Genomic DNA, 12,094 nt, shown 5'->3' on the forward strand with positions numbered 1-12,094 from the left:
GGGTTCTTGCAGCAGCAGGTTCTCCTGGTCTTGGAAGGGGAGGGGTCTGTGTGGGTCTCAGGGTGGCCATGCTGTGGTTAGTGGTGGTTAGCGGCGCCTCTGCCGCTCCCCCAGGCACAGCAGCCCGCGGGGCAGCCACTGCCCCTGTGACACTGGACAGGCTGTGTCTGTGAGGGCTGAGACACCTCTCCTCCTTACCTGTTCCCAGGAAAGCCTCCTTAGGTTTTACTCCGAGGTGATGGAAGTGTTGCTGCATTTAATGGCCAGCGAAGGGCATGCACCCAGCTGCCAGGCACACCATGAGAGAAAGGCCACCAGTGGCAGTAGCGCGGATCCTGAGGGCAGTGCACGGCTCCCAGGCTGTGCCCTGAGGGAAGGACCCTTGGTGACTGCGGCAGGGGCCATTCACTAGCGGGCCTTTCTTATGTATGTGTTGTATTGTAGAATCAGTGGCACTCTTGCTGTAAAATCTTTATTTTTTTTAAAAGGGAAGCTGACCAATAAGTCTAGTTTGTTTCTTTTTAAAGATTTATTTTACTTGAAAGACAGCGTTATGGAGGGAGAGGGAGAGACAGAAAGAGATCTTCAGTTCCCCAGATTACAACAACAAAGGCTGGGCTGAAACCAGGAGGTTCGAACTCCATCCAGGTCTCCCATATGGGTGGCAGGACCAGGCACTTGGGCCATCTGCTGCTGCCTTCCCAGGTGCATTAGCAGGGAGATGGTTCTGAGATGGAGCAGCAGCTGGGACTCAAACCAGAGCTCATTGCAGGCACTGTTAACCTGCTGTCCCTGGCGATGCCGCCTGACCCCAGGAATCTCTCACTTCACTTTTGGGGACTGGGGCTGTGTGTGGTGCAGAACCCCTGTGACAAAGCCCTGGAGTGGTGTGGCCACGGATGCTGGCAGTGCTGCTGGCTCCCCCTGCCCAGCAGCCTGGCCCCTAGCAGGCCCTTCTGGTGTGCCATGGCCTGGTTCCTAACCCAGGGGCCAGTGAATCGGCGATGTTGAAGTACAGGCTGCTTTCTGAAGCACGAGTTTGTGTTGTAGTTGTCACTCCTCTGCCAGTTGATGGAGAGGGTGTAGTTCTCAAATCCTCCCAGTGATGTCCTTGTCTCAGCAGGTCGTTACACTGATCAAACCAGAAAGGGGGGAGAGAGAAGCAGCCATGCTTGGTACCAGGCATTCTGAGGCGTGGACAGTGGTGCAGATACAGCCTGCACCTGTGCTTCCGCTTCCCTCTGGAAGACGCGACCCCTCCCATCCTCAAGGTCACTGAGTGTCATTCAGCCACACCGCATGGTGCTGCACTGTGTGGTTGAAGGCTTCGCCTAAATACGATTGTGCACTGGTTGAGAGCCAGTTCCGAGACATCTTGAATTGCTTGTAAGATTGCTTGTTGAGGCCGGCGCCGCGGCTCACTAGGCTAATCCTCCGCCTTGCGGCGCCGGCACACTGGGTTCTAGTCCCGGTCGGGGCACCGATCCTGTCCCGGTTGCCCCTCTTCCAGGCCAGCTCTCTGCTGTGGCCAGGGAGTGCAGTGGAGGATGGCCCAAGTCCTTGGGTCCTGCACCCCGTGGGAGACCAGGAGAAGCATGTGGCTCCTGCCATCGGATTGGCGCGGTGCGCCGGCCGCAGCACGCCTACCGCAGCGGCCATTGGAGGGTGAACCAACGGCCAAGGAAGACCTTTCTCTCTCTCTCTCACTGTCCACTCTGCCTGTCAAAAAAAAAAAAAAAAAAAAAAAAAAAAAGACTGCTTGTTGGCCGGTGCCGCTGCTCACTAGGCTAATCCTCCGCCTTGCAGCGCCAGCACACTGGGTTCTAGTCCCGGTCGGGGCGTTGGATTCTTTCCCGGTTGCCCCTCTTCCAGGCCAGCTCTCTGCTGTGGCCCCGGAGTGCAGTGGAGGATGGCCCAAGTGCTTGGGCCCTGCACCCCATGGGAGACCAGGAGAAGCACCTGGCTCCTGGCTTCAGATCAGCGCGATGCGCCGGCCGCAGCGGCCATTGGAGGGTGAACCAATGGCAAAAAGGAAGACCTTTCTCTCTGTCTCTCTCTCTCTCACTATCCACTCTGGCTGTCAAAAAACAACAACAACAACAAAAACTGCTTGTTTATCAGTTACTTTTCTGAAATCTGCTAGGTTTAAGTGACTCTCAGATTCATGCAAACAAGTGCCCAGCCCCAGCTTGGGGAAATTGAGAATTAGAGGGGAGGGGTCACCTGTTGCAAAGGAAACCAGGAGCCAGGGGTTCCCGGTGACCGTCTGGGGCCAGGTGAGGAGGCCGTGGGAATGCAGGACTTGTACCCAGAGCTCTTTCTTTTGAACACGTGTTGCACAAACGTGCATCACAGATTCTGTTTCCACGTCAACACTCAGTCCTTGGGAGGAAGCAAATTTCATCCAGCTTCAACTCCCAACCCAGTGATTTCAGCAGCAAAGTTCTAGAACCACCGTATGATATGTGTTCTTTCTTTAATTAATTCATTTGAAAGGCAGAGTTTCAGAGAGGCGGGGGGGTGGTGGTGACGGAGAGGGAGACAGGGAGAGAGAGAGAAGTGGAGAGAGAGGTACCTTCCATCCACTGGTAATTTCCCAAATGGCCACCATGGCTGGAGCTGGGTCCATCTGAAGCCAGGAGCCAGGAGCTTCTTCCGGGTCTCCCACACAAGTGCAGGGGCCCAAGGATTTGGACCATCTTCTGCTGCTTTCCCAGGCCATTGCAGAGGGCTGGATCGGAAGTGGAGCAGCCAGGACTCGAATGGGTGCCCAAATGGGATGCTGGCACTGCAGGTGGTGGCTTTACCCACTATGCCACAGTGCCAGCCTGCGCTGTGCTTTCAAAGTGAGCGTGATTCTGCTCCCTGTGGACAGTTAGGTGAGCACAGCTGTCGACACCACACAGATACCCCAAATGAGGGTTCCAGGCATTGAAACAGGGACCCAGGAAGGGGCAGATTTTCAAGTCCAGTTTTGGAGTTTTTACTGCAGTATTGAAAAAGATTCTTCAGTGTTTGTGAAGTGAGGGGGCACAAGGCCCTCCCTGGCCCCTGTGGTTGGGAGCAGGGGCTAGGCTCTTGCTGGGGAATCCTTAGCTGTGAGATCTGCTGTGGGCTGAGATTCCCAGTTCATCAGCAAAACCTCCCTCACGTGAGCAAGGCCCGTGGTGAGCCAGCAGGGGTAAGAGCTATGAGCAGGTGATGCTTGTCAAACACTTTGTGCTTCCAGGTTCGGCTTTAAGAGCCTTGCGAGTGTTAGTGGTCGGATCTCCCATCCAGCTTCTGAAGCCGGCCCTGTTGTCGCGTTTTTACAGAAGAGGCACTGCGGTGCAGAGAGGTTACACGACTGGGAGTAAGTAGTATTTACATTTTTGTTCCCCTGATTGACCATGTTTACCATGTTTGTCTTCCTACAGTAATCCTGGTGCTCTGGTTCTTGGCCTTTGTGCAAAGACCTTCCGTGCTTAGAGTCTGTTGACACCTAAGTGGCTGGGCTGCTCAGACCTCAGTGTTCAAGGCCCGGCTGTGTTGCAGGAAGAGGCGTAGGCCTGCAGCCTTACGGCTTTTCTGTACACACAGACCTAAGATGTGCTCGCCTTCAGCACAAGGACGCTGAGTCAGCTGCCCCTTGCTTCTTACCGTATCTCCAGTAAGGAGTATGAGGTCCTGAGTCCCACAGTTCCTTCCTTCCCTTCCCTTCCCCACCAAGGCCAGGCTGAGACATGTGAGTGGATGAGGCTGCAGGAGGGCAGGAGAAGGCGCCCTCACCAATGAGCACCGTGGTGCTGGGGTGCGCTCAGGTGTAAGGTGTGTGTGTGTGTGTTCAGGGCCTTTCTCTGCCTCAGCTGGTGCAAGGCCACCCCCTTGCCATCCTGAAGTGGGGGTTCGCACAGACTCTGTCCCTCTGCTGCTCGAGACCCCGGCTTGTGTGGAACTCAGTTGTTCCCTTGACTCAAAATCATTGAGCTGTCAGATAAGTGAAGATGTTGAATTTGTGCCTTGTAATAGGTGAACACATTTATGAGGCCCATTATTCCAGGCCTGGACACAAACCCAGGTGTTGGGCTCTACAAGGAGACAGGTGCCAAGAGAGCATCAGGGTCAGTCCCAGTGGAGCCGCTATACTCACTTCCAGCACAAAGGGAAGTCCCTCTCCTGGCTGCCATGCACACCTGGCCTGCAGATGTTCGGGCCGTATTCTGCTTCTGACTGCAAACCCATGGTCACACATGAGGGAAGTGTGTTTGTAGCCTGGTGAGGCAGCTTCGTGGACTGCAGATGGTTCTGGTGTATGGAGGGAGCACACACCTGTCTGGTTCTGCTTTATGTAGGGAGCACATTGGTCTCAGGTTTTGGTGTGCGTAGGGAACACGCCGATCTCTGGTTCTTAGATGTGTCGGGAGCATGCCTCTCCTGCATATGTCTCTGGTTTTAGAGCAGGCAGCATGCCCGTGTCTGGTTCTGGTGTGTGGAGGCATGTGCCTGTCTCTGGGTATGCTGTGTGGAGGAATCGCTCTACTTCCTGGTTCTGGTGTGCATAAGGAACACACACCTGTATGGTTCTGGTGTCCGTAGGGAACACGCCTGACTCTAATATTGGTGTATCATGGATGCCTGTGTCTGGTTCTGGTGAACATAGCACACCTGTCATTTGTTCTGGTGTATGTGGGAACAAGCCTGTAACTCTGGTTGTGGTGTGTGTAGGGAGCACACTCGTCTGTGGTTCTGGTGTAGGAAACATGCCTGTCTCATACTTGTGTATGGGGAGCACACCTGTATCCCTGGTCCTGGTGTGTGTAGGGAGCACGCCTGTATCCCTGGTTCTGGTGTGTGTAGAGAGCACTGTATCCCTGGTTCTGGTGTGTGCAGTGAGCACGCCTGTATCCCCGGTTCTGGTGTGTGTAGGGAGCACACCTGTATCCCCGGTTCTGGTGTGTGTAGGGAGCACACCTGTATCCCCGGTTCTGGTGTGTGTAGGGAGCACACCTGTATCCCCGGTTCTGGTGTATGTAGAGAGAACTATATCCCTGGTTCTGGTGTGTGCAGTGAGCACGCCTGTATCCCCGGTTCTGGTGTGTGTAGGGAGCACACCTGTATCCCAGTTCTGGTGTGTGTAGGGAGCACACCTGTATCCCTGGTCCTGGTGTGTGTAGGGAGCACGCCTGTATCCCTGGTCCTGGTGTATGTAGAGAGCACTGTATCCCTGGTTCTGGTGTGTGTAGAGAGCACACCTGTATCCCCGGTTCTGGTGTGTGTAGGGAGCACACCTGTATCCCTGGTCCTGGTGTGTGTAGGGAGCACGCCTGTATCCCTGGTTCTGGTGTGTGTAGAGAGCACTGTATCCCCGGTTCTGGTGTGTGTAGGGAGCACACCTGTATCCCCGGTTCTGATGTGTGTAGGGAGCACGCCTGTATCCCTGGTCCTGGTGTGTGTAGGAAGCACGCCTGTATCCCTGGTTCTGGTGTGTGTAGAGAGCACTGTATCCCTGGTTCTGGTGTGTGTAGAGAGCACTGTATCCCTGGTTCTGGTGTGTGCAGTGAGCACGTCTGTATCCCCGGTTCTGGTGTGTGCAGTGAGCACGTCTGTATCCCCGGTTCTGGTGTGTGCAGTGAGCACGCCTGTATCCCCGGTTCTGGTGTGTGTAGGGAGCACGCCTGTATCCCCGGTTCTGGTGTGTGTAGGGAGCACGCCTGTATCCCCGGTCCTGGTGTGTGTAGGGAGCACGCCTGTATCCCCGGTTCTGGTGTGTGTAGGGAGCACGCCTGTATCCCTGGTTCTGGTGTGTGTAGGGAGCACGCCTGTATCCCTGGTCCTGGTGTGTGTAGGGAGCACACCTGTATCCCTGGTTCTGGTGTGTGTAGAGAGCACTGTATCCCCGGTTCTGGTGTGTGTAGAGAGCACACCTGTATCCCCGGTTCTGGTGTGTGTAGGGAGCACACCTGTATCCCCGGTCCTGGTATGTGCAGTGAGCACGCCTGTATCCCCGGTTCTGGTGTGTGTAGGGAGCACACCTGTATCCCCGGTTCTGGTGTGTGTAGGGAGCACGTCTGTATCCCCGGTTCTGGTGTGTGCAGTGAGCACGTCTGTATCCCCGGTTCTGGTGTGTGCAGTGAGCACGTCTGTATCCCCGGTTCTGGTGTGTGCAGTGAGCACGCCTGTATCCCCGGTTCTGGTGTGTGTAGGGAGCACGCCTGTATCCCTGGTCCTGGTGTGTGTAGGGAGCACGCCTGTATCCCTGGTTCTGGTGTGTGTAGAGAGCACTGTATCCCCGGTTCTGGTGTGTGTAGAGAGCACACCTGTATCCCCGGTTCTGGTGTGTGTAGGGAGCACACCTGTATCCCCGGTCCTGGTATGTGCAGTGAGCATGCCTGTATCCCCGGTTCTGGTGTGTGTAGGGAGCACGCCTGTATCCCCGGTTCTGGTGTGTGTAGGGAGCACGCCTGTATCCCCGGTTCTGGTGTGTGTAGGGAGCACACCTGTATCCCCGGTTCTGGTGTGTGTAGGGAGCACACCTGTATCCCCGGTTCTGGTGTGTGTAGGGAGCACGCCTGTATCCCTGGTCCTGGTGTGTGTAGGGAGCACGCCTGTATCCCTGGTTCTGGTGTGTGTAGAGAGCACTGTATCCCCGGTTCTGGTGTGTGTAGGGAGCACACCTGTATCCCCGGTTCTGGTGTGTGTAGGGAGCACACCTGTATCCCCGGTCCTGGTATGTGCAGTGAGCACGCCTGTATCCCCGGTTCTGGTGTGTGTAGGGAGCACACCTGTATCCCCGGTTCTGGTGTGTGTAGGGAGCACGCCTGTATCCCTGGTCCTGGTGTGTGTAGGGAGCACGCCTGTATCCCTGGTTCTGGTGTGTGTAGAGAGCACTGTATCCCTGGTTCTGGTGTGTGTAGAGAGCACTGTATCCCTGGTTCTGGTGTGTGCAGTGAGCACGCCTGTATCCCCGGTTCTGGTGTGTGCAGTGAGCACGCCTGTATCCCCGGTTCTGGTGTGTGTAGGGAGCACATCCATCTTTTTGGTTCTGGTGTGTTTTTGGAGTAGCCTTTCAATGTAACCATTGTCTTTGGATGGACAGCATTAGCCTTGCCTCTTTGTCTTTGTGCTCTGTATTCTAGTTGGTGGTTGATTGGAGTTCCAAGGACTTAGCTCTAAGAGCCAGGAGAGAGAGGTGGAACTTGTGGCTGGGCTCAGGGATGGGAGCTGCTTTTCTAGGCTGCTGTGAGTCTCCCCAGCCCTTTCCCATGGCCTGGTGGTGACTTGTGTCCTGCAGAGAAGTAGGTCTGTCCTTTATGATGTAATCAGCACCCCTGTCTTGGGGGGTAAGGGCACGGAGTGACACATGGCAGGGCAAGTGCTGCCTGTGCTCAGCATAGCCCTGTCAACAGCAAGGGCATGGGCTGCCTGTGGCACAGACCCCTCTCCCCTGCGGCCGGGCATCCAGGGAGCCCGCTGAGGGAGGAGCATGGTGGCTTCGCCCCATCTTGTGCAGCCATTGCCAGAGGCTGCGGCAGTGACTTCAGGTGAAGTCAGTGCTTGGGTTGTTTGCCACACTGTACGTACAGCTAGAGGAGAACACCCCCGCGGCTCACACGGGCTTTTTGCCGAGGCTGTGGCATCATGGCAGCGCTGTCGCCTTGCCCTCTGCATGTGCTGGGATGGCTCGGCGTGTTCTGGGTGTTGCTTCAGCACAGAACTTGCAGGCGCAGGACAGTGTTGTGCTCGTCACATCGTGAGGCACAAGAGGAAAAACTCCAGGTGTGTTTTATCAGAACCAGGTTCACACTTGCTCTGATGCGGCAGGAGTTCTTGAGGGACACAGATCCTGGCCGAGGCTCCCGCCCAGGCTCCCAGGGACAAGGAGTTGGAGTATCTCCTTGGAAAACAGAACTGCCTCTTTATTGGATTCTTTTAGATGAAACTGAGCAGATGAATAATGTGTGTGTCTTGGGCCAATTAATCAGACTTGTGACTGGTGGGTGGTGACCCAGAAGGTTGACTTGAAGGCAAGAAGTTGGAGAAGGAGCAGACAAAGCGGTGGAAAATTCCAGGACTCAAACCGGGAGGCTCCCCGGGGAGCAGACGGTGACTGGGAAGGCCTGCGGCATTCCTGGCATTCTTGCATTATCTCACTCGGCAGAGGGAAGGGCTTCAGCCAGTGGCGTCTCTGCTCTCTGCTGGGGCTTGCTGGCCACGCCCCTCCCTGCTTGGAGGGCCATCGCCAATGTTCTCAAACCCTTGGGAACCCCTGGCCAGCTTCCTTCCTCAGGGCTCTTGTGCCGGACCAAGGCAGAGGCGCCTCTCGCTGCATGGACCTTGCTGGGAATTTGGTTCTTGCGCTGCCCGCTGTGAACACTGGGAACCAGGGTGGGGGCGGTGGGAGAGGCTCCCTGCAGAAACTCGCTTCTGCCCTGAGGGAGGTGAGCGTTCCAAGTCCCGGGTCCCCTCAGGGAGTGGGGCGGTGCTGTGAGGTTTGTGCAGGGTTTAGCGCCTCTCCTTCCTGCCTTGGCAAGTGGGTGAACTGGGTTGGCTGTTGTGTAAGGGAGTGGCATTAAGGTGCAGGGCTAGGGACAGATGCTGGCAACGTGTCCAGCTCCCTTGTTCCTGCCCACGCCCTGCCCAGTTCTCCTGTGTCGGGTTGGTTAATGGAACTGAGTTAAGTTGTGGGTTCAGCTCCCTGCTGATGCACCAGGGAGGCAGCTGGTGACAGCCTAGGTACTTGGGGTCCCGCCACCATGTTGGACCTGAATGGAGTTCCTGGGTTCTGGCTTTGGCGTTGCCCAGCACTGGCCATTGTAGGCATTTGGGTGGTAAATCAGTGGATACAGGGTATCTCTCTCTCGCTCTGCCTTTCAAATAAATAAATAAGCCTCACAAATAAATAAATAGCAATGTGTAAGTATAGCAGATCATTGCTGTACCTGCAGGGGAGTTCTTGGAGCTCTTCAGGGTGCTGCCTGCTTGTGGGGCTCTGTTGGACCCCACACATGGGCCCTGAGTGGCACTCAATAGAAGGCAAGGTGTTTCCCTTTAAAAAAGGTGGAGAGGGTTTTCTCAGAGATGACCCTTAAAATTTAGACCTCTGACAAGAATGCGTCCAGTTATTTCTTTTTTGCCGCAGGCATTCTATAGCTCATAGTGTTAGGTAGAAAGTTAGGTATGAGCTTATGTGTGTGTAACAGGCCTAAAGGGAAGACTATGTCCAGCATATGCTGCATCTCACAGTCATCCCGATAATGTTTCAGGGGCAGCCCGGTGTTCACATCCTGCCCTGCACCCTTCCACCTGATAACCTGCCAGGTGGGGGGGTCCCCACCCCTTCTGCCTGACAAATCTTCCACAGTCTCCCAGGTGCAGCCCAGTGTCTGCATTTCAAACACCCTGCTCCTGATCCCAATTCTCTAGGGGGTCCTGCCCACCCTTCCTCATGTCTGATAACATTTGCATCCATAAAGTCCTTTGTTCCAGATAGAAGTTTTTCTGTTGACATCCAAAAAGCCCTTTGTTCCAAGAGGAGTAGAGGTGGGGAAGCAAGACCCATCTCCTTAAAAACCCCCAGCCTCAACGGACTCTCTGCCTCTCTGCTGAGCTGCCTGCCTGGTCTGGCCAGGTATAATCTCTCCACTCAACCATGTAACCTCGCTCCCCCCCCCCCCCCAAGTCTGAGAAACTGGGCACTCTCAGGTCCTGTCTGGAGAGGTGCCCATCCGTTCTTGCGGAGGTCCCTGCCCTGATAAACTTTGCTACTTTTTACTTTCCACTACTCTGTCTCATGCCTGAATTCTTTCTTGCATGAAGACAAGAACCCTGCATTTCTCCGGTAACAATAGAATGACGGTCCGTTCATGATTGGGTATGTGACTTCTGAGAGATTTGAACTAATATTGAGAATATAATAGGGGTGGTCTTGGTACCACGGTTGCAGTGTTCGTTGGGAGGTTCATTTTGTCCAGAGTTACAGAAATTGACTTACAGAAACAGGTCATTCATTAACATTGCCCATTAGGCTTGGGGAGGACCCAAGGAAGAGTATGGCAGCGAGGTCTTGGGAAAGTGGAGCAGAGGCAAAGTGGGAGGAAGCGTGGGTCAGTTTCCACTCTGGATCCAAGAGTGTGGTGAGAGAAGCTGGCGTGACCTCAAGAGGAAGGAGGCATGTGACGTCCTGTAGCTGGGCAGGTCCAGGAAACCTGTTGAATCTGGAAATGACAGCTTCCAAGTTGTGTGTGAAACGCTATACACAGACACCCACACGATACATCGGGGGTGTGTAGGCTTTCGGCTGCTACAGTTAGCATCAGTGTGAGGAGAACTTGGTGCCTTTCCAGGTAAGTAGTGCATTGCATGTCATCCTCCCCTGCGTGGCCATGCCCTGCCGTCATGGTGCTTGCCAGCAGCTCAGTGGACTAGAAGTGCAATGGGTGGGAAGTAGCATGAAACGTGTATGTGGTAAGCAAACCCGTATGCAGGCCGAATGCTCCATGCGTCCACAGTCCGTGTCTGTGGCTATCTTTGGCTTCGCCCGTGGGAGTCAGGAGTCTGTTTCTGCTTAGAACACTTGTCGTGAGCGCTGTTGCAGCGCAGGTTACTGTGGACCCGAGGGGCAAGGTGGCACGGCAGATCTCTGAGCTTACTCCTTCGTCCAGGGACTCCGTGTCCTCTCCCTCAGTCCTCTGGCACCACTTTTCCTATCCTTGGTTCTGCAAATTTAACTACTTCTGCCGCCTCCTATGTGTGAAATCATGGAGCGTTTGTCTTTCTGTGCCTGGTGTACTTCTCACAGCATGGGACCCTCAGAGTCAGCCATGCTGTTGAGCCCTGTAGGGCTCCCTTTTCTTTATAGGGTGAGCAGTGTCCCACTGTATGCGGTTCCCACCTTGTCTTCACCCATTCTTTTTTTTTTTTTTTTAAGATTTATTTATTATTTATTTAAAAGCCAGAGTTATAGAGAGGCAGAGGCAGAGAAATATATATATTCCATCTGCTAGTTCGCTCCCCAGATGGCCACAATGGCCAGAGCTGGGCTGATCCAAAGCCAGGAGCCTGGAGCTTCTTCCAGGTCTCCCACATGAGTGCAGGGGCCCAAGCACCTGGGCCATCTTCTGCTTTCCCAGGCCATAGCAGAGAGCTAGATTGGAAGTGCAACATCCGAGACAACCGGTGCCCATGTTGGATCCTGGCACTGCAGATGGTAGCTTAACCTGTTAGGCCACAGTGCCAGCCCCTGTCACCCTTTCTTCCATCAGTGCATACTCAGGTCCTTGCCACTCCTTGGCTGTTAGGTATAGTGCTGCAGAGAACACCCAAGTGTTAATATCTCTTTGACTTCTTGGTTTGAATTCTTCTGAACAAGCACCCAGAAGTGGGTGTGCAGGATCATGTGGCCATTCTGTTGTAATTTTTTGAGGAACCTCTACTGTTTGCCATAGCAGGTGCAGCAACTAACAACATGCATGCATTCTAATTTCTGCATATCATCGGCAGTTGTGTCAGCCTGGCAGGGATGAGGTGAGGCCCTGTGAGTGGATGCCTGCTTTGCTGAGGACCAGTAGCAGTGGGCATGTCTTCATATACCTTCAGATGTTTGTGCATTGCTTTTGGAGCAGTGTCTATGCAAGTCCTTAGTGCATTTTTAAATTCAGTTATTGTTTACTTTGAAAGTGATTGGGTATAGCAGTTCCTTACATACTCTGATTATCCTTATCAAATGTTTGCTAATACTCTCTTCCTTTCTGTAAGTTACTTTTTCATTCTTGATTATTTCTTTTGAGGCACAGAAGCTTTATAGTTTAATATAGTCCCATTTGTTTATCATTGTTTTTGTTGCCTGTAACCAATCTCATATCCATGAAATCATTGGCAAGACCGATGTTAAAAAATTTTCTCCCTGTGCTTGCTTTTTTTCACTGTCAGGGAAAGAGAGAGCTTGATCCTGAGGGCGTGTCCTGGTGTCATTTACCTGTGACCCCTCCCCTGCGCTCCTCTTCCTCCTGGGCACACATCAGGTGGTTGTGGCCAAGAGAAACAGCTCAGTGCCCCTCTACCCTCAGCCGAGAACAGAGAGGGTGAGGGTTGGGATGTGGCACACAGAAGCCCAGAT

This window comes from Lepus europaeus, chromosome 6 (genome assembly GCF_033115175.1).
Source record: "Lepus europaeus isolate LE1 chromosome 6, mLepTim1.pri, whole genome shotgun sequence".
Lineage (NCBI taxonomy): Eukaryota > Metazoa > Chordata > Mammalia > Lagomorpha > Leporidae > Lepus > Lepus europaeus.